We start from the raw sequence: 23,702 nt of genomic DNA on the forward strand, positions 1-23,702 counted from the left end.
TATATAATACAGATATGTCCTGGCACAGCAGAGCCACCCCTCATGTGATATATAATACAGATATGTCCTGGCACAGTAGAGCCACCCCTCATGTGATATATAATACAGATATGTCCTGGCACAGCACAGCCACCCCTCATGTGATACATAATACAGATATGTCCTGGCACAGCAGAGCCACCCCTCATGTGATATATAATACAGATATGTCCTGGCACAGCAGAGCCACCCCTCATGTGATATATAGTACAGATATGTCCTGGCACGGCAGAGCCACCCCTAATGTGATACATAATACAGATATATGTCCTGGCCCAGCAGAGCCAACCATCATGTGATATATAATACAGATATGTCCTGGCACGGCAGAGCCACCCCTCATGACATATATAATAACGATATGTCCTGGCACAGCAGAGCCATCCCTCATATGATATGTAATATACATACGTTCGACTACAGCAGAGACAACTCTTGTGTGAAACATATTACAGCTTTGTCAGCACACATCAGAGCCATCAATTGTGTGAGAAATATTACAGGCATGTCCTCGGACAGCAGAGCCAACCCCATGTATGACACAGATATGTTAATGCACAGCATAGCTACCCCTTGTGTGATACATATTACAGACGTGTTGTCACACAGCAGAGCCATCCCTTGTGTGAGAAATATTACAGAAATGTTGTTGCACAGCAGAGCCATCGCTCATCTGATAATTTTTACAGAGGTGCCTTGCACAGCAGAGTCATGCTCATCTGAGAGCAATCACAGTTGTGCCCTCACACTGCAGCAGCATCTCTTGTGTGATACATGTTACAGATGCACCCCTCAAACAGCAGGTACATCCCTGATGTCACCAGGGCTGCAGATAAGATTTGAAAGTGGAAGTATTTTACTCCCTATTTTTTAAAGTTGGGAGTAAAATGATCTATTTAGGATTAAAAACGTAAATCCAATTCCTAATGAGAGTGTTTTATAAGCGAATAAAAATATGTTTTAGCTGAAAAACAAATGTTGTTATAATATTTATTTATTTGCATCTTGCACATTACAAGATACACGTTTACGTCTTCCCATCAGGCAGTTACAATAGTATTTTCGTCCTGTGATACTACCTGCACTACTCGTCCAAACATCTCCATGGAGCTGTCAGGGTAAAAGTAGGGGCACAAGATTTAACATGTCTTCTTCCATTTTTTGTTGGGAGTATTTGTGCTCCCTATTTGTATTTTTGGGGAGTGATTTGCCCATTTCTAGGGAGTAAAAGTGGCCGATACACCCTTTATCTGTAGGGCTGGGTGTGACGCCTAGTACCTGTGCACAGAGAGCCATCCCTCATATGATAAAATGGCAAGTGCGTCTTCACATAGCAGAACCATCTCTCACCTGATGTGGATCACAGATGTCCACTCTCAGGGCAGAGACAGCCCCTGTGTGGCAGATATCACAGATGAGAGGCCCTTGGGCACTATTATGTGGTAATTTGCCGCAGTACAAGGGCATATTATCATAAAATGATGTGCCCACGCACTGCAGAGCCTTCCCATGTGTGATGCAAACAAGAAGTGTCCTCACACATCAGGCATGCCTCTGTGTGAAAATTACACGTATGTCTGCACACAGTAGCGCCTCTCTAGTGCGGTATCCATTGCAGAGGAGTCTTTGCACAGCAGAGCCACCTCTTCACTAAAACATATTACAGTCAGTTGTGTACTTACACAGCAGAGCACTCCCTTGAGAGATACATACCACAGATATGCCCCTCGCACAGCGGAGCTATCTCCCGTGTGATACATATCAAAGATATTCCCTTACACAGCAGAGCCGCCCCTCCTGCGTGAATAATTACAGATGTGTCCTTGCATAGCAGAGCTATCCCTCGTGCCTGCATAATTACAGATGCGGCCTTGCATAGCAGAGTTATCCCTCGTGCCTGCATAATTACAGATGTGTCCTGCATAGCAGAGCTATCCCTCATGTGATAAATATCACAGATGCGCCCCTGGCACAGCAGAGCCATTCGTCGTGTGATACATATTGCACCCCTTGCACAGCAGAGCCATCCTCATGTTGGAACCCAGTTGGAACTGGTTCCAGGCAGGCACACCAGAAGACAAAGAACAGTGGAGTTTCAGAGTCCTCTCCCATTTCCTGTCCTCACAGATACACTGGAGCCTTGGCGGGCTTCAGAAAGGATTCCCGCTAAAGACAAAAGTCAAATGTCAAACCAGTATCTCCCCCACCCAGCACGGCAGAAGAAGGACCAAGAAGGGATAAGCAAACAATAAATGGTGAAAAAAGAACACAGTCACCATTCTGGGTCAATGGTGTCCCTTCTGTGCACTACCACGGCTGTATGCACAAACTGGGAGTAACAACTGCACATAAGCGGGTAGGATAAAACCACTACCACCAGCCATTCAGGTTAGCTTGTCACTGTAACCAAAAAGTTACAGGATAAGTGAGAAAGGGGATACAGATGTGTCATCGAACGGAAGAGCCAACCCTCGTGCATGAATTATTACAGATGTGTCCGCGCACATTTACAGCAGCCATCGTGCATATGATACCTGCCACAGATGCGCACACCTGCCTCCCCGCTACCAATGCAGTACAAGGGCGCCACTCTCCCATTATTCTCATGTGGTACTGTGGGACCCGGCACTCCTAAATTGTGCGCTATCACCTTTCCTGCTCGCAAGGCACCAAGCTGTGCTAGGCTAGGAACAATCTATAACCCTATGTTTCCCTTGCCTACGGATCTTCCCCGCAGTGCACACAACATGGCCTTGAAGCACAGGCAGCCCACCCACACATTCCTATCATACATGATGCACAAGATCCTATGATGTGGCAGATTCTCGACATGCACACTGTTAAGGAGGTTTACAAAGTCCACCAATTGTAGGACTTGTGAAGACTCACACTTGGGACACAGAGCTGCAACTCTTAGTGTAGTCCTGAACCACACAAGCTTTGTTGGTAGCAATGGCTGAGCAGAAATGCTTATTTTAGGAAGGAGAAAGGGCTGTAGGTGGTTCAAAGAACTTAGAGTATACCAAGGAAGCATTGACACACTAAAGTTATATACAAATAATGGTTTATTTTATATGTACACTAAGGTAAAGGAATTCTTTAGAAAGATAAGCACTATAAAACACAATAAGTAACACAGAAAACCCAATGCATTGTTCACAGTGAGCAAACCACTTTGCAATACTTTCAGAATGGCACTATGCAATTCAAAGGTAAGTACAACGTTTGTAGTAACTTTCAGAATATCTGTTTCAGGTAAAATAAATGAAACAAAACCAACTCAAGGTCAGTACATACTTTGCAATAATTTCACAGAGGCCTAACACTTTAGAAATCCATCTCTATCTAGTTATGGGTGTCTCAGAGTCATTTGGGTGGGCAAAACAGTTTAGGCACAGCTGTAGAAAGTTCAAAACGTTCCAGAGGAAGCCTTCAGTGGCAAGTAATTACAGCTTTTGTTGGGATAAAGGGACAGGGACTGCAGAGAAGGCTCCCTCTAGGCACACAGGTGTTAGACGTGGGCGAACGTATATGGGCAAAATCCCAAACACACGAATAAGCACCCCAGCAACACAAGTGCATCAAAACAACTTTAGGTATGTTCTATCAGGAGTCTCACAGTACCTTAGGAGTGAAGAAGAGGTTGCAGCACGATGCCCCCGCAATGCAGCAGCAGACCTGGCCATGCAGACGAAAGAAGGGATTCTGCAATGGATCTTGCAGCAACAGCCAAGTCCAGAGGCTCTCAGAAAAGAATTCTTCATGGTTCTGTGATTTTGGCACCTTTTGGGAAACACCAGTGACAAATGATTGCCGCCCGGCCGATTTGTCTCACTTTCTTGGTCCTGCACTTGGGGGGACTTCAAGGAGTGAAATCTTGCCTTTGGAGGTCCAGAAGGAGTCCCCCAAAGTTTCGGGAGGATTTCATCTTCGGAATAGGATGCACTGCACAGTGGCTATAGGTGCCAAGGTATTGGTGGTTTGCAGCCCGTGAAGGTCACAGCTCATTGGGGGATGGCTGGAAATGCAGGTTGTCTCAAGACTGATCTGTCCCACCAGTCTAAAGGGGAGGGTAATACTCTTCAGAGTTCTCCTGACACCTGGAAGAAGGGGTCGAGCAGCAGCGATTACACAGAAGGCATCTCTGGTCATCTGGAAGCTGCAGCAGACATCTCTTCTCTTCTTCATCATCAATTCTTGTGTTTCAGTGGTCAGCTTGTCTTCAGCCTCAGGATCCATGTCTTTTATGCAGGAACACAGCCAATCAGCATCCATGCACCATTCAACTTTGGGTGAGCCCTCCCCAGTTGGAACTGGTTCCAGGCAGGCACACCAGAAGACAAAGAACAGTGGAGTTTCAGAGTCCTCTCCCATTTCCTGTCCTCAAAGACACACTGGAGCCTTGGCGGGCTTCAGAAAGGATTCCAGCTAAAGCCAAAAGTCAAAAGTCAAACCAGGATCTCCCCCACCCAGCACGGCAGAAGAAGAACTAAGAAGGGATAAGCAAACAAGAAATGGTGAAAAAAGAACACAGTCACCATTCTGGGTCAATGGTGTCCCTTCTGTGCACTACCACGGCTGATTGCACAAACTGGGAGTAACAACTGCACATAAGCAGGTAGGATAAAACAACTACCACCAGCCATTCAGGTTAGCTTGTCAGTGTAACCAAAAAGTTACAGGATAAGTGGATAAGTGAGAAAGGGGATACTATGTAGCCCCCAGCACTTCACATAAGGTGTGGTGTGCTGATCTCACAATATAAAAGATAGGAAGGATACACATATCCTCCTATAACAGAAAATAAAAAGGTGAGCCCAAGGGGCACCCAGCAACACTGCACAGAGAGTGCTCTGTGATGGAAAAGTCAAACGACAGATGGCAGAACACTTGGAGGAAAATATAACTCAAAGAAAAAGGTATAAAAACAAATACAAAGTATCCAAGAAGAAAGGGTAAAATAATGAGTGAGTGTGGAAAAGGTTTCCCACTCACTCAGAGGAACACACCAAAAATCCATAAACCCAGCACCCACACACTCCTGTCCATGTATGATGCACCAGAGCCTATGATGCCGGTAGGTCCTCAACATGCACACAGAATTGGTTTCAGGCACCGGCAGCCCAGCCACACATTCATGAACATGCTTGATGCTTTCAAGCCTATGATGTCAGCAGGTCCTCTCCATGCACACGGCATGGGTTTCAGGTTTTTCAGGTTTCAGGTACGAGTGCTTAGCAGCCTCCCTTACTTGAAGAATCCACCATTGTAGTACACTAGGTGCTTTATACTTAAAGATGGCCACCGTCCCAGAATCAACATGTCTTTGCCTGCGCCTGTCCTCACCAGACCTGTAGCTGTGTTTTCATTGGCTGCTGCCCCCTCTCCTAAAGGCAACGCGATTCGCTGGTAGGCGGAAGCCGGCATACGGAAGTAAGGCGAGGAAAGAAGGCAAAGGCTCTGACTGAGCTGACCGAGCGCAACCGGCGCTTGGCAACGTCCCCATGTCCATTTTGCTGCAAGTTACCGCGATCTCCATGGTCTCTTCCTGCCTATCTAAACCAGCGGTGTCTGGCAACTTTCCTGCGCAAAGGTAACCCTACTACCCTGCCCTCAGCCCTAAGTCACAATACTACCTTGGTGATCTTAGCACTTTGTTTGTCACCTATATGTCGGTACTCCGGCTCATTACCGCTGCTGTTTCTGCCGCATTCCAGCTCACCATCTGCCTTCCTCAAAGACTTAAGGACTTACTTCATCTGTCCGGCACTGCACAGTATTACCCCTATCACACTATCTGCATCATTTAGCCTCAATGTGCCCTGCTCCTACAATTGAATTTAGCCTCTGTGTGCGCTGCATTGCTTAGCCTAGATGTGTACTGCTCCTACAATTGAATTTAGCCTATGTGTGCGCTGCATTGCTTAGCCTAGATGTGCCCTGCTCCTACAATTGAATTTAGCCTCTGTGTGCTCTGCATTGCCTAGCCTAGATGTGCCCTGGCACTACAATTGAATTTAGCCTCTGTGTGTGCTACAATGCTTAGCCTAGATGTGCCCTGGCACTACAATTGAATTTAGCCTGTGTGTGTGCTACATTACTTAGCCTAGATGTGCCCTGGCACTACAATTGAATTTAGCCTCTGTGTGTGCTGCATTGCTTAGCCTAGATGTGCCCTGGCACTACAATTGAATTTAGCCTCTGTGTGCTCTGCATTGTTTAGCCTAGATGTGCCCTGGCACTACAATTGAATTTAGCCTCTGTGTGCTCTGCACTGCCTAGCCTAGATGTGCCCTGGCCTTACAATCGAATTTAGCCTCTGTGTGCGCTGCATCTTTTAGCACATATGGGCCCTGAACCTACAATTGAATTTAGCTGCTGTGTGCTCTGCATTGTTTAGCGTAGATGTGCCCTGGCACCACAATTGAATTTAGCCCCTGTGTGCTTTGCATTGTTAAGCCTAGATATGCCCTAGCCCTAAGATCGAATTTAGCCTCTGTGTGCTTAACATCGTTTTTAGATGTGCCCTGCAGCTTCAATTGACGTTAGCCTTTCCATACTTTGCACTGTGTCTGCACTGCCATATGCCTTCGCCTAACTACCTCTCAGAATCCTAGGACTGACTGTAATCCTAGCTAGCGACCATTAAACCTGCTTGGTGCCCCACCTTTATCTGAACACTGGTATCATGCTACCACGTCCCTCCTCCCAAAGGCTTTTGCTCTCTTTATTGAGAGTACCCCTCTTACTGTGGGCATCTACCTGTGCGTTCCACTTATCATCAGCCAGTTTAGCTACACCTAGCACTCTGTGCACTGGAACCATGGCCCCTACTTACAAACATTTGGTCACTTACCTGAGCACTGAGCCTCAACTTCCCAACATTATACCTTAATGCCCCTGCCTTATGGCTTGACCACTTCACTAAAAAACCCACACCTAACAACCTTGCTCTACCCTCCTAAGAAACAAAAGATTACGTTCCAGATTCTTGGGCATGAAGGGACACCCCATGTACCCTAGCGCATACCTGAAACCCCTGACACCCAGCCCGTCCCCCCAGACCCAATCTCACCCACTCCTCAGTGCCCACAGACAAACCTTGCCTCACCATGCAACTCCAGATTGATCAAGGCCGCTTTGGTCAGTGCAAGGTCCCTAGCAGCTCACGCACTGGACATTGCTGATCTCATCAAGACTCAGGAGCTTGACCTCATTGCCATCTCTGAGACCTGGTTGCACCCTGCCTCAGGCCCGGCACTCTCCTTGCCCATCCCTCCGCCGTACTCCATTACGAGGTGCGACCGCACCTCTAGAGGCGGCGGAATTGCTTTCATCCATAAAAACTCACTAGGACTTAGAACCCTACTGAGCACTAATCTGGAATCTGCTGAGCTACTCTCTGTCAAACTTTCACTATCGGCCAACCAAACGGCCACAATTCATCTAATATACAGACCCCTGGGTCCTCCCACATCCTTTGTGGATGACATCACCTCCTTAGTACTTGACAAAGCGAAAACAAACTCTCTAACTATCATCACTGGAGACCTCAACCTAGGCTACCAAGACCCTAATGACCCCACGGCCCTTGACTTTGCCAACACCATAACGGATCTAGGTTTCTCACATCATATACAAGAACCTACCCACATCAAAGGGCGGTCTTTAGATTGGCTAAGCGACACCAACTGCAACATCAGCCTCCTCTCGAACGCCCCTTGCACCTGGTCTGATCACCATATCATCACCCTCAACATTGAAACAGCTCTTCTACCTACGCCTCCCGTCGCTCCAGCCATCCCTACCAGAAATAAAAAGAACATAACCCCTGAAAAGTTACTCCCCCTCATCCTTCCTACCCTTAATAACGCCACTGACTCTTGCTCGGACCCTACTATCTTAGCCGACACCTATAACCAGACAGTGTTTTCAGCCATAAACTCCATCGTTCCGCTCAAACTTAGGAGAACCAAACAACATGCGCACCTTAACTTGTGGTTCACACCACAGCTCAGAGTGCTATGTAAAAAGAAACGCAGCACAGAGTCACGCTGGAAAAGTCACCCTTCTCACGCCCACAAGGACAGTCTCTTCTTAGCCACTCTCAATTATAAAGAAGCTATACTCCAGGCTAAAAAAGAATCCTACAATAACCGCATTGTGTCAGCACAATCAAATACCAAGGAATTATTGAAAATTCTCAAGGAACTCGAGACGGCTGCAGCCCCCCAGACTCCTTCACTAAAGATGGCAACTGGTGTACTAATATACAGACAGCACTCCTGGGCAAAATTACCACCCTCCAAACCAAAATTAGAGACAAACAAAAGTCCCTACAGTCAGACCAACCTCTGACCGCTCCCACATCTAGCACCTGCCAAGCCAACCCGACCTATAAACCGTTCGCCTTCTCCCCTCTCACTACTCTTGAAGTAGAAGGAATTATAAACAACCTCAAGCCTTCTAACTGTCAAGGTGACCCTTGCTTGTTTGTTGGTTTATTTTATTTATATCGCACACCTGACCCGGAGGTAATTGGGTGCTAGAGGATAGTAAAGGTTACAGGCATATTTATAGACAGTTCGGTACATGAATACAATTTAAACATTCAAGGAAAAAAAATTACAGTGGTGCATATAAACATAATAGACATTATACATATTATACATAGGTCATAGCAGTAGTATGGGATGGATGATACATACATGTGCAGACCACTTAGTGGTCATTGGTATCAAGAGTTAATATTTTATGTTTTGTTGAGTATCCATGTGATGACATGTCTTCTGAATTTATTGAAGGTTAAAATAGTCTGAATATTCTGAGGGAGAGTGTTCCAAAGCTGGGCGGCTAATACCGAGAAACTAGAGCCACCGGCTCTTTTTAGATTATATTTAGACGCCACCAGACTAGTGATTCTGTTGGAAACCTTCCATGTGAATTTATCTGTGAGGTAGGGGGAGATTGGTAATTAAGCACTTTGTGAGTGAGGCAGGTAGTTTTTAGGTCAATATTGTCATGTATAGAGAGCCATCTGTAGTGCTTTCTAGTTTCTGATATGTGCTCTCTTTTGGGAATATTTAACGCTGGTCTGAGCGCGTTGTTTTGCATAATTTGAAGTTTATTTACGATGGTTTTGTTAGCTCCTATATAAAGGCTGTTGCAGTAATCCAGTTTGGATTGTATGAGCGCTCTTGCCAGCGTAAGGCAGCTGGTGGGGGATAGTAAAGGACTACAAGCTCTGATCAACTTGCCTGTGTAGGCTGTGGCCGATGAGGTCATGTTAATCTGCTTAATTAGGTTAGACTGGGCATCAAGGTAGAAACCTAAAGTTTTCACATGTTTGGCAATGGGTATACTGTTCCCATCGATGAGGATATTTGTGTAGTGAGGACTAAGTTTGAGAAGGTTATTAGATGATCCGACTAGGAGTAGTTCTGTCTTATCATCATTCAGGCAGAGGTCATGTGTGGCCATCCATGCCTGAATGATGGTGTAGACTTCGTTGATCCGTGCAAAGTCTATATCTTGGTACCTGAAAGAGGTAGGAGTATCTGGGTGTCATCCGCATAATTTGTGTCGGTGACACCCAGACGGTCCAATTTGTCAAATAGTGGCTTTGTAAAAATGTTGTACAAAGTGGGCGAGATGCAGGATCCTTTAGGGATTCCACAGGTGATGGGGGTGGGGTCAGCAGCTGCTGAGGGTGAGAACACGTGCATAGTTCTGTTAGCGAGGAAAGATTGGATCCAGGTAACTGCCGAACTGGAGAAATGGGCCTCTGAGGATAGGTGGTTACATAGTATGGAGTGATCCACCAGATCAAAAGCCGCTGAGAGGTCGAGTAGAAGTAGGATGGCCATCTTTCCTTTGTCTTTTAATTCATCGATCTGGCTTTTGAGGTCAACAAGTGCGGTTTCTGTTCCATGCTGGGGTCAGACGCCAGATTAACGGGTACCGAGTAATTTGTGTACTTCAAGATAATCTTGTATTTGCAAATAGGCTATTCTGTCCAAAATTTTCAGTAGAAAAGGGACTGTCGTAATTGGTCTGTAGTTAGTGGGTATAGCCGGGTCAAGGGTCTGTTTTTTTAATAATGGTAGAACCCAAGACTGTTTGAGGTTGCTAGGGATGGAGTTGTTAGAGAAGGAGGAATTTACAAGTTTAGTAATGAATGGGGCAAGGTCTCTCGCTGCATCTTTTATAATCTGTGCTGGGCAGCTATCGCCCTTACAGTTAGAAGGTTTTAGAGATGCAGTGATTTTGTGGACTTCAGGAATGTTGATTTTTTTTAATGTGAAACCTGAGTTAGTGAGAGGGGTAGGGGTAGGTACTGGTGTATTGACTGTTAGTTGGGATCTTTTGTCAGCTATTTTGGTCTGCAGTCCTTTAATTTTATTGGAGAGAGCATTTTCAATGCTGGTGCACCAGGCTTTATCCTTGGTGCATGTATCTGGTGGTGGGTTGGGGTTCTCTAGTTCTCTTAGAATGTTGAATAATTCTTTAGTACTGGAGCTGGTTTGGGCTATTCTGTCGTTATAGGTTTCTTTTTTAGCCTGGATTATCTTATTTTTGTAGGTGGTAGTGGTAATGGTAAGGTTAGTTTTGTTTTCGAGTGTAGGGGATGATTTCCAGCGTGCTTCCCATTTTCTTTTTTCAGTACAGAGTGTTTTTAGTTCTGGAGTGAACCACAAGTTAAGATGGGCATTAGGTTTGCTTTTTCGTAGTTTTAGCGGGGCAATAGCATCAATGGCTTTGGTCATGGTCTCATTGTAGATGTTAATTAGAGTGTTAGGATCATTGGTGTCCGGTAGGGTGTTGAGTATGGGGGCTACCAATGGAACTAGAGCATCTGCCGTGATGTTACGTTTATTGCTTGTGAGGCAAGGGGGAGCAATAATGGGCATTTTCTTTTCCAAGTTGTTGATATGCAATTCAAAAGTGATAAGGTAGTGGTCTGACCATAATAGTGGAGTTGGATCTTGTGGGGTGATGGTACAATTGAGAACCACAACCCAGTCAAGTATCCTTCCTTTTTCGTGGGTGGGTTTGGTGCAAATTTGGGTATAGCCTTGTCCTAGTAGTGCAGAGGCTAGGGAGATGGTATGTGGGTCGCTGGTGTCCTTATAACCGAGGTTGAAATCTCCTAAGATTATGTTTTGTGCCGTGGGTGTGGTGGTGTTGGCTGCAAGGGCTATGATATCTTCTTCAAAGGACTCAAGGGGTCCTGGAGGCCTGTAAATGATGTGTAGTGTGATGGTACTGTTGGGATGCCATGATGCCAACGACGTGGGGGTGACTAGTCTTATATTGAGAGTGGCTTTAAAGATAATGGCTATTCCTCCTCCGCGAGCCATGGGTCTGTCTACACGGAGAATGGAATAATTGTCTGAGACGGCTATGGCAATTGAAGGGCCTGCTGCCTGGTGCAGCCAGGTTTCTGTCATTACAAGGAAGTCGAGGTTATTATTCACAATAATGTCGGCAATCTCGGTTGCATGTGCTACCAATGACCTGACATTCAGTAATGCTCCCATAATGGGCTGTGTTTGTGAGTCCTTCATTGGTAGACTGGGGTTAATGTCCCCTAGGTTGCTCAGTGTGGTTGTACACCTTTTCTTAATGCACCTGCGATTATTATCAGTGCATCCAGGGCGATCTGAGCGTATGAGCTTATAGGTAAATTCTACTGCTGAGTGCCTGCTGGACGGTAGTCTGCTGGTTAGTCTCTCGTTATGCTTGGAGATGTCAGGAGGGGAGGCAGTTGAGGCTATAGGCACAAGGGGCAGCTTTCCATATGTGGTGCACATAGTGGATGATGGATGTAGTTTGGTTATGATTGGTGTGGGGAAAGGGGGTAGTGTGGGAAGGAAATGTGTGGGGCAGGGGATGGGGTGGTGACGAGGGCATCTCAGTCTGCCTAACCCTTCGTCAAACTTGATGTAATGACCTCTAGTACAGGGGGTGGCAGATGGTATAATGCAGAATGGGAACATAGTTAAAGTTAGCAGTGCCTGCATTCTGTTATGGTACTGGGCAACTTTAGCATGAGCTTACTAATACTGGGTAATGTGCAGGGCACAAGTATACTGCAGTCTAGATTCCGGAGTGCAGACAGGATAAAGGGCACATAAATTTGGCAAACCCAGCAGTGACTAAAGGAGCATGTCCCAACAATGACTCAAAATGCATAACCCAGCAGTGGCTAAAAATGCATACAGGATAAAGCGCATCTAAGTTTGACAATCCCAACTGTGACTAAATGAGCATATAGGATAAAGGGCACCTAATTTTTTTGCAATTCCAAAATTTTACCCGGCGCCCATCATCAAGGAAGCCTCTCATGATCTAGCCCCCTTTATCACAGCCTTCATTAATGCCTCCTTCAAAACGGGTATAGTCCCTGACAACCTCAAGACGCCTGGGTGATCCCACTACTTAAAAAACCATCCCTTGACCCCAACATACCGACCAACTTTAGACCGTTCACTAAGGTCCTGTTCCTGCTCAACATCCTAGATCGTGCAGCATACCTGCAGATCCAAGACTACCTTGAATCCAATAATCTCCTGGGGCTCAGACAATCAGGTTTCTGCCCCAAACATGGCACTGAAACAGCTCTGATTGATCTGAAAACTCAGATGGAGACACTAAAGGACAATGGGAGGTTAGCGCTATTCCTTCTTCTTGACCTCGCCGCGGCATTCAATTTGGTTAACCACCAAATACTTTGCCAACATCTTAAATCTGCGGCCCACTTCTCAGACTGTGCCAATGCCTGGATCCACTGCTTCCTTAGCAACAGGTCCATGTGGGTCTTCTCACCCACAGCATCGGCAGACCCATCACCTATTCACTGAGGTGTCCCTCAAGGCTTATGTGTATCGCCTACGCTTTACAACGTGTTCACCCACGTGTTCACCAAACCCCTTTTCGATGTGCTCGATTATCTGGGTGTCTCCTACACCAATTACGCGGATGACACCCAGATACTCATTCTCATTCCCTCATTCCCATCACTGGTGATTACACACCCGATACCAAATCCCTGAATGATGTCTATCTGATCATTCAGGCCTGGATGGCGCAACATGAACTATGCCTTAACGACGAAAAGATATTGCTCCTATTACTAGGATCAACTCAACGTCTCAATAAATTAGACCAATCCTCATCATTGACGGTAATGACATCAAGGTCTCTAAAGACACTAAAAATCTACGTGTCTATCTGGACTCTACCCTTTCCCTGAACAGACCTTCAAAAGAATTGCCTTGAAAACACTAGACCTGACTCATAAATGCTTGGACAACAATGCCCCACCTTACCTCTTCTCTCGTTTTACACTCCACACCTCTTCACAACCCACAAGATCAGCTCAAACTCACAGCCTAATCCTGCGTAGATTTAAACTCCAAAAAGCGGGTGGTGTGAGCTTCCCTGTCCTAGCTTCAAAACTCAGAACACACTGCCTACCTCCATCAGAACTGAGTCATCGTTCCTAACTTTCAAGAATAATACCAAATCTTGGCTGTTCACTCAGAACCTACGAGGCTCCTTCACTTAAGATTTGCTAATGACTTGTAATATATTTCATTTGTGTATATACGTTATAAAGTACTTGTATTGTCATTTGTAAATTGTAATTTGTGCATATTGTATATATTGTAACCTGTATCTAAGAATATGCGCCCGGTTGCCCAGGGGTCTGGCTGCGCTTTACAAATAAAATAAACTTCAAACTTCAAACCAATAGCCTTGCCACACATTCTTGTGCATGCACGATGCACCAGAGACTATGACTCGGGCAGGTCCTCAACATGCACACAACATGGGTATCAGGCACCGGCAGGCCAGGTCCACATTCCTGAGCCTATGATGCCGGCAAGTCTTCAATATGCATAAAACATGGATTTCAGGCACCAGCAACTTAGCCACATATAAATGTACATCTACAATGCACCAGAGCCATTGACGCCAGCAGGCTCTCAACATGCAGACAGCATGGGTTTCAGGCGCCAGCAGTGCAGCCACACAGGCTCATGTACATGTATGATGCACCTGAGCCTCTGATGCCGGCAGGTTCTCAAATGCAGACAGCATGGGTTTTGGGCACGGGCAGCCCGGTCCCTCATTCCTGTACATGCATGATGTACCTGAGCCTATGATGCCAGCTGGTCCTCAACATGCACACAACATTGGTTTCCGGTGCCTCCAGCCCATGAAAACATGTATATATATGCATGATGCACCCAAGCCCATAACGCCGGCCGGATCCTCAACATGCACACAGCATGGGGTTCAGGCACCAGCAGCCCGGCCCCACATCCCTGTGTATGCAAGATGGGAAACGAGCATGACCCTGGCAGGTCCTCAACATACACCCGGCAGCATGGGGTTCAGGCACTCCACATTGCTGTGTTTGCAGGATGCACCTGAGTGTATGAAGCAGAATCACCCACTTAGCAGATCCACCTGTGCAGCAGGATCCCAAGTAAAGCAGATTCACAGCTACTCAGTACATCCGGCAGTCTCGCCAGTGCGCGGCAAAGGGTGCAAGCCAGCAGCAAGCTCCGCCCATCAGAGGACTGCCGCGTGCAGCTGCAGCACCCACCTGTGCATTGCCAGATCGCCGTGTGCGCCAGACTCTCCTGGGCTGCAGATGATGGGGGCGCCCCCCACCCCGCAACACGCAGGGCAACGGGCGGCCTGCATTCACTCACAGTGCAGTTTGGATGATTTGCTTTTTTTTTTGAGTGAATAAAGACAATGTGCCACGTGTTCATGTGTTGGGCTAGGAATGATGAGGAAGGGTGCTTTGCCTTCCTGTGTTACACACAATTGCTGTTTACCTGATACTGTATGTAAAAAGGCCCCTGATTCTGCAGTGCTCCTTAGTGTGCAGCTATCTTGGAGCCTGGAGCGCTGGTCAGTCATACCACCTTGCCACGGGCTAGATTGGCATTTCACTGTGTTTCGCATGGTTTTCTGGTAGGAGGGCCCCGTTTTGTCAGACTCACAGGCTTGCAGCAGAGCATCACCAGGCACACGACGCATCGGTGCCACAGGGGAACCTGCACCAGACGCAGACATGCAGCACACGTTCGTGTGCACCGAACACCTCCCCTTGCGGCCGGCTGAAACATAATTCCCCCACCTGCCCCTGCAGGCTTCGGCTAGCCATCTGTCCCGGCAGGACAGCAGACACTGGCACGTGAAGCACGACCCCCGCCCCCCATGCATCAGTCGTATCACACCGCAGATTCTTCCGTGAAGCAATCATTCAGGAAGCAGACTCGACGTGCATCAGATGCAATGATATTGACACATCAAGGTTTCGCCCAGTCTGCATCACCCGTAAAACACACTCACCAATGCAGCAGATCACACATGCAGCAGCGTTACCCATGCATTCGACTTACCCTTGCAAACGACTCATAAAGTCAACTCTTAGGGTACAGAAAGCTCACTCGTGCAGCAGATGAACACACTCAATAATCCACCACATAGCAGTCACCTGCACAGTAGACTCACCCAAGTAGCGCTCGCAGCAGACACATGAGCTCTCTATTGTTGGGAGTCTAGCCCTTACAGCAGGCTCCCCAGGCAACAGGTTCACCCATGCGTCAGGATCACCCGTTCATTTCCTTGCAAAGAGCTAACCTGTGCACCAGGCTCACCCACACATCACTCTCAATAGAACCGCTGTCTCACTCTAGGTCTGGAAAAGATCCGGGGCTGGGCTAATGGAGGGACTGGGGGCTAGCTAGCCTTTTGGTTATAGCCCCTGAACTTCTATCCGGGGCTAGAGCTAAAACACCCCGGGCTATAGCCCACTTAACTCCCCCCCCCAGCAACGCCTCTGTGCAGGACGCTCCTCATGATTGCAGCAGGCGTACCAGCACATCAGGCTCATGCCCACACCAAGTTCACTCATGCAACAGACCCATCCCCCATACATCCAACTCAGCCTTTCAGAAGACTCCTCCCTGCAGCAAATGCACCCATGCAGAACATGCTGCAGCACAACACACTCAATTGAGCAGCAGATGCACCCGCACGGCGTAATCAGGCACACATCTGATTAATCCAAGCAACACTCACCCATAAGGCATACTCATCCATGCAGTGGATTCACACACATGAACCCGTCTCAAATGCATGCAGAAAAATGTCACACGTACAGCACACTCACAGATGGGCCACGCGCTCGTCCACGAGGCAGTCACACCCATGCAGAGGAATCACACCAGTGCATCACCTTACCTGATGGAGCATACCTGCAGTGGTGTAAAAGCCTCACCAGTCAGAAGACTCCTCTGTGTAGTCAGTAGACTTCCAGCACAGCCACCACACAGCAAATCCACCCATGCAGCACATACCTGTACTGAAGACTCTCCCGTGCAGTAGTCTAATCTATGTAGCGAATTCACGTGCAAGGCAGAGTCGCCTGCTAAACAGGTTTACCCAGACCTATGCAGCAGACTCACACAATTATCATTCACCCATGCAGCAGACACGCCTGTGCATCAGACTCAAACATCACTCAACCCCTCAAAATACTGCTGCAGACGCCTCATGCAACAGACTCTCTCGCACAGAAGAATTAGTCCTATGCTAAATAAATGTGTTCAGCAGAGTCACCTGCACGGGAAACTCGCCACGTGCAGCAAACTCAGCCATGCAGGAAACTTAGCCAGGCATCAGACTCATGTTTGCAGCAGGTTCACCACATGAAGAAACACCAGCCATGCAACGAACCCAGTCACATATCATACTCAGCTTTGCTGCAAGCTTGCAGAGCAGAATTGCTATGTGTCAAACTCCTTCATGCCACAGGTTTTACCACAGGTCCATGCAGGAGATTCACCTGTTGAACACTGCGCATACAGTAGATTGAACCATGCATCAAATGTAACATGTGCTGCAAATACACGATGCAGCAGACTCACCCATGCAGTAGACTCTTCAGGAGACATTGAAATATGTTGGTGACCCACAACAGTAGCAGACATATGATACAGAAAATCCATGACTTACCAACTGAACCATTCAGCAAACTCACTAGTTCACCAGACGCGTGGTCACGAGGAAGACTCTCACCCATGCAGCAGAGTTACCCGTGTGGAATATCCTGAGGTTTCACCTATGTAATAGATTCTCACATTCCGCATACTTACTCTGGAATAGACTTCCTCCTCTGCAGCAGCCACAACTTGCGAGCAATCACTATTGCAACAGAATCGCCTGTGCAGTGGACTCTACTGTGCAACAGACTGACCGGTGGAACAGACGTACACCTATGCAGCCCACTAAACCATTTACATACTCAGGTCACTGCGGCCGACTCACCTGCATAGTCGATTTCCTGCACAACAGATTCGTCCATGCAGCAAGCAAACGCTGTAGCAGACACCTATCAAAGCGGCAAGCTCATACTCACAACATACGTGAACTGCACACAGGGAATAATGCCATGCAGCATGCGTTTCATGCAGCAATCTCACAGCACAGCAGACAGTGCAGCAGATCCCCCCACTCACCTAGTCAGGATGCACCTGTGCAACAGACTCGCCTGGGTAGCAGAGCCACTCATGCAGCTGTCTCAACAACAGACTTGCACCAAATCATCAATGTTGCAGTCTCCTCGTGCAGCAGCAGACTCTTGCATACAGCACGTTCAACTTCACTCTCCAACAGACAGCAGTTTCACTGCATGGAGCAAACACATTCATGCAGAAAACAAGCCACGCACGACTAACCAGATGAAGAATAGGCAGCTGTGCAGCAAACTCACCCACGTAGAAGCTGCAGAATCACTAGTCTAACAGACTCATACCATATTCATTATAATTCTGATGTTTTATGTAGTGCCACTATCACGAGGAAGCAGGTTTCAGAGGGCTTGGCAAGGACTGTTACTTATGAAGGTCATCATTACCTACGGTGTGATGCTCTGTTTATAGGTCGGTCCTGTGTAGTATGCGTGGGCGAAGGACTGTGTCAATCCGAACCCATGACGCACAGTATGGTCCTGTTCAGAAATGAGTTGGGTTGATCAATGCATCGGGTTCTCCCTTGCAGCATAATAACACATGCAGCAAATACACCTGTGCAACACTCACGCATACAGCAGACTCCACCCTGCAGCAAACATAAGCTTTGCTTCGGATTCACCAATGTAACGCACCGCCCCTAATGCAGTAGATTTACATAGACAGTAGAGTCTGAACCCTACAAGTGTTGTAAACGCGCCATGCTGTATTTATTTATTTCTTTATTTGCATGTTTGAAGCGCTCACACAGCCCTGGGGCATCGAGGCGCTGTTACAGAATGTTGTTGTTGCTGTTGTCTTAGTTGCATATTTATAATGTATACTAATTTATAATGCATATCTCACCTATGCAGTAGACTCGCCAGTTTAGCCGACACTCAACCAAGTTGCAGACTTTTTTGTGCCAATCTCAAAGAGTATCAAACTCACCATGCCGTAGACTCTCACTGAATTTAATAGCAAATATACGGGGTTCAACAGCAATATTTGTAATCAAGGGGCTAAATATAAGACCTTTGGATACCACTGCAGTAGGGTCACCCATGCAGGGGAATTCACCATTTCAGAACCCTGCATGACCCACGATGTAATGTGATCAGTGGAGCAACCTGACTTGTTCAGTAGACTCACAATTTTGCAAGACCCAATGTGCATAGACTAAAAACTGTGCAGACAAACCTACCCTCGCGTGCTCACTAATGCACCAGACTATCCTAAATAGCAGCCTTGCATGAGCAGTAGACAGACTGATGCAACGTGTTCACACTTAAGCTGCAACCTTACCCATGCAGCAATATCAAACACATAGCAGGCAGACATCAATTTGGCAGACTGACCCGACGCTCACCTGTGCAGCATCACTCGGCAGACACACTTGTGCAACGGACTCATCCACGCAGCAGATTCGTCCTCCAGCCAACACACTTTTTGTAGTTTTAAATCAATTGGACAGTGTGCAGCATACTTACTAATGTTACTAATGTTGCAAACGCACTTGCTTTAAACTACTCCATTTGTCCAAGAAAGCAGATTAACCCAGAAAACAGACTCATTTCTGAAGAAGACTTCTCAATTAAGCAAATGTACCTATGCAGTAGCCTCACCAATGAGTCATACTCGGATGTGAAACCGCCTCAGGCACCTGTGGAGAATGCTCACACCAAACACATACCTGATATTGCGAACTTATCCCATGTTGCAGGTACTCATGCAGCAGGCCCACACACATAGTACACTCCCCCAAGTGGAGTAGACTCAAATTGCAACATAATCCCTTCTGCTGCGCTCCCTTATAGAGCAGACTCACAATAGAACAAGAATTGCCTTTGCAGTAGACTCGCTCCCAGCAGAATCACGCGTGCAAACTCACAGTGCAACAGACCCACCTGTCCACCTGTCTCGTATACTTACTGCCGGGGCATACTCACCGCACGGAGCACACTGACCCATACAGCTGACCTATAGATCAGAGAACGCACCCATGAAACAGATCTACAGTGCAAAACACTCATCCATTCAACAGGCTCACAGTGCAAAAGACTCAACCATGCAGCAGACTCACGTATGCTGAAGCCATCTGCATTCAGCAAATGTGCCTGAGCAGTAGCCTCACCAGTGCAGGCTCACACGTGCAACAGCCTCAGCAACACAGCACACGCACTCATACAGAACACTCACTTGAAGAGTATACTCACTCTGCACAAGCCATGTACCTGATAATGCAAACTTAAGCTCTGTTGCACTCATGCTGCAGAGCCACATACATTGCACACTCAACCTGTGCAGTAGACTCACACCGAAACTGTCTCCGTTTGCTGCACTCACTCATGCAGGAGACTCCCAAAAGAAACAGACTCGCCTTTGCAGTAGACTCCCTCATACAGCAGAATCACATTGTGTGCAAAGTCACGGTGCAATCGACAAAACAACAAGCAGTCTCAGGCATAGCACAGTCACCCCTGGAGCACTCTAGCCCATGCAGCAGAACTATAGCTCAGATCACTCACCCATGAAGCAGATCTACAGTGCAAAACACTCGCCCAATTCAGCAGGATCGCTGTGCATAGGATTACCCATGCAGCCGGTTTACAGTGCAGAAGAGGCACCCATGCAGCAGGTTTACAGTGCAGAGGAGTCACCCGGGCAGAAAGCTCACAGTGCAGCAGATCACCCGTGCAGCAGCTGCAGTGTTTCTGTCTCTGTCCATGCCTTGAGATAAACACCCCCGGCAGCGCTCACCTCCAGTCGCTGCAGACGGTGGACGTTCCAGTGGCTGCTCCGGCTCCCAGTGAAGGTAGAAACAATAGCATCACATCCGGAGCCCTTTGTTTCCCTGGTGCGCGAGCTCTGGAACTCGGGAAGGGTCAATTTCTCCAGCCTTTTGACATGCCGAGGGGGCGTGGATGGGATTTCATGTTCCTGCCGGCGTCACGGGAACACAGCACAGCTGAAATGGCTATGCAGGGTTTCACCCCTTGGCTCCAGGGTGGGTGACAGGACCTGCCTGACCCTCCTCCTCCCACTGGCGCCTCATTGTATGGGCGTCGCTCTCTCTCTCCCTTTCCCTGTCTCTCTATCGCATTCTTTCACACACATTAGTGCCCAGCTTTTCCTTTGGCTCGCGCACTCTGTGCGTGTGTAGTGCGCTCTCTCACATCCTGCGTCCTGTGTGTTCTACGCTCTCTGCTTTTACACACACACACACCAACTCTCGCTATAGCTCTTGTACTCCAACACATCCTCCACCCCAGCGCCAAATTGTCTCTGCCCGGTTAATCAAATATTATTTATTCGCAAGTCAAAATAGATTACTTGCATGACAAAAAAGGAAGTACGCAGTTAGGGTAAGAGGACCATATGCCAGTACCTTCTATCATTTTTTTAGTTTAAGAAGGAAAGGGAGGATAAAATAGCAATGGGATATGTAAATACCCCCACACCTGGCGGAGAGGCAGGGGACGGGGCAAATCGTGGAGACAAGCAATGAAAATCCAAAGAGCATTAGCAAGTTTAAGAATAATTCTAAGGCTCTACAAATGGAAGCAAGGTTTTAATCACATTGCAAACAGTAGAAGAATTTGACGTAATTTGTTTGTCTTAAAAAAAAATCCCCATGTTTTCTTTTCTTTCAGGGACGTCATTTAGGAGTCGTCGGGGGTTGCACCTGCAACTCCTGAGGCCTCCCTGGCTACCCTTGTGGTCTCCCTTGCTACTCCTAAAAAAAAGAAAAAAAGAAATTGGGGGTATTGCAACCATAATTGGTTCTGCAGATTTGTAAAATCACCTAATTTCGCAGTATTCGTGTGGCTTTGTTAAACGGAATATGATATTGTGTCTCCTTTATTGTATATATTGGCCTAAACCCAGTCACTCTCTGAAGAAATCCGCATTGCAAAGTTCAGATCTTAGATCGACTTCGCTGCCATTTTAGGTCCATCCGCCATTTTGATTTCCACTCCAAAGTAATTCTGTGTTCTAAAATGGTGGACAGTGTTTCCTGCTTGAAACTGAGCCGTCCTGACCTTTGTACAGAAGATAATGTCTAAACTGTCTGTTGGCCGATTGTTTGGGTCGAGTAAAGAGACCTTGTCCCATGCCTGCCTTGTAGACAGAGGATTACCTGCATCAACAAATCTGATCCGCTGACATACATCAACTACAATGCTGTCTAAATACTGAACGTGGACACTTGCTGAACTACATTGTATAGGTCATTTGTTAAGGCTTATTGTTAAATCCGAGAATACACTGTTGCCATTGTGACTTGTTGACATGTTAACTGAAAATAATCCACATGCATATAGTTGGACAAACTAGAACTGAACTCGGCACGAACCCTAGACCGAGTATTATTAACCTGTAGACGGGCTGGACATTATGATCAGAAATGTATAAAATGTGTAACTGTTTAGATGTCCAGTACCTTTCAATTCTCACACCGAAAGGGCTGGTATTCGTTATGATGTACTGAGGGCCAGATAGCTATGTGATACTTTGTTTCTTTGTAAGCTGTACATTTATAGAATGAAGATCTGTGAATCTTTATAAGCCCGTGTTTGGTGTATTTCCTTTTGGGGTACTCAGCCTCAATATTTCCCTTTGCTTTTACAGATGGCGCCCGGATAGGGACCCTCAAGATTGATGCCATCTCGTTGAAGGTTGACGCGTCTATCGGACCGGGATCGGGCGGTATAAAAGGGGGCCCCTTTCTTGGATGAGAAGCGACACCTCAGTAGCGCTGCACGACCGGATTCCTGGACGGTGAGCCTGCGGTCCGAGACGGCATCTTGACGAGGGTCCATATATCGAGGCGGTCAGATTTGCCAAAATCACCAACCACGTGGGACCTTAGTTAGTACTTTGAAATCTGATCGGACCTCCTTAGGATTTGATCAGGTGAGTCGTGACCCGATTCTTAAGTATCCTGATAATTTGTTTTGGCGTATTGCACTCACGAGTACAATTATTGACCAGGTAACACCAGTATTCTGATATGCCTGGGAAACTGTCTGCCTTCCGCAGTGATAGACAATCGTTGGAATTTGGCCGACCAGTGCCAATGGAGGGGTCGCCGGCGTGTACTATGTACTGTAAGTACTGGTAGTATAGTGTTTAATGATATTTGGCACAGACAAACTAGACATGCTTCCGAGCTTAAGTGGCCAATCAATGGTAGTTTTGAAATTCCTTGTATTGAATATTTAGAATCCATATTATTAAAGAAAAAGGCTTGACCTGTAGCATTCGATGTATTACAGAATTGGAAGAAAGAAGCAATGCAGCAGCTTAAGAGTAGAGAAAAGCATGTGCGCTGTCATATGACGAACGCCAAAAAAGCGTTATCATATGACCAGAATAAACAGTCTGAGTAAGTTAGGAATATGGATAGGGCTTTTTCACTGGGTATCCAAAAAATGCATCCTTCTAAAGACTTTCATGTATCTGATGAGCTGATTGACAAACTTTTAAGTGAACGAAGGCTTAGTGCCAGTGCGCCACCTCGGTATGTTCCTCTTCCTGCTGTTATTCCTCCTCCCGTAGCTCCTCCTGCTCCTCCTATTGCTCCTCTTAATGTTCCTCTTCCTCCGGCTGTTGTTCCTCCTCTTGTCGTCCCTCCTCCACCTGCTCCTCCGCCTTTGCCTGCTGTTACGGATCTGATGTGTTTGCCCGCTGCACAAGTGATAGTACCTCTGTTTCCGAATGTACAAAATTTGCCTACTCTCCCTCTTCCAAGTGGTTCTAAACCGCTTGTAGTTGATTGGGGGGTGGGATCGAGGGTTGTAACTCGTGATACTGTGTCTTCAGAGAGAAAGCATGAATTGACTGCATGGGCTAGACACTGCATGGAGCGGGGTGAACAAGCGGATTTTCTTGCCACATTTTGTAATTTAGACAATGTTCCTGAGAAAAACGTTTTTATTGAAGAATTAGGAACTAATTTATGTGTAATGTGGAACAGGCTAAATGATATGGATCTCCCAAAAGGATTAAGGGATCTGAATACTTTAGTATTCTCTAGAGATACTGCGGAGAAAGTACATGAGCATGTCGAGAGGGATTTTTTGAATAGAAGGGAGTTGGAAAGGTTACGGAATGAAGATGTAG

At 46.9% G+C, this 23,702-nt stretch overlaps 1 protein-coding gene across 3 annotated transcripts in view; it reads right to left on the minus strand.

Moving 5' to 3' along the window:
- The window catches only part of LINGO3 (leucine rich repeat and Ig domain containing 3), a 696,949-nt gene extending 676,178 nt beyond the window's left edge, over positions 1-20,771 (minus strand). For 2 of the 3 annotated variants that reach the window (XM_069649533.1, XM_069649531.1), the window contains exon 1: positions 20,337-20,771. The gene's annotated coding sequence lies outside the window, so the exon portion shown is untranslated. Of the gene's footprint in view, positions 1-20,104; positions 20,312-20,336 lie in introns of those variants that run through there. The other variant, XM_069649532.1, reaches the window with a different exon arrangement.
- Between the last annotated feature and the right edge of the window lie 2,931 nt (positions 20,772-23,702).

This window comes from Ambystoma mexicanum, chromosome 1p (assembly GCF_040938575.1).
Source record: "Ambystoma mexicanum isolate Mex_15411 chromosome 1p, UKY_AmexF1_1, whole genome shotgun sequence".
In the NCBI taxonomy this organism is placed as follows: Eukaryota; Metazoa; Chordata; class Amphibia; order Caudata; family Ambystomatidae; genus Ambystoma; species Ambystoma mexicanum.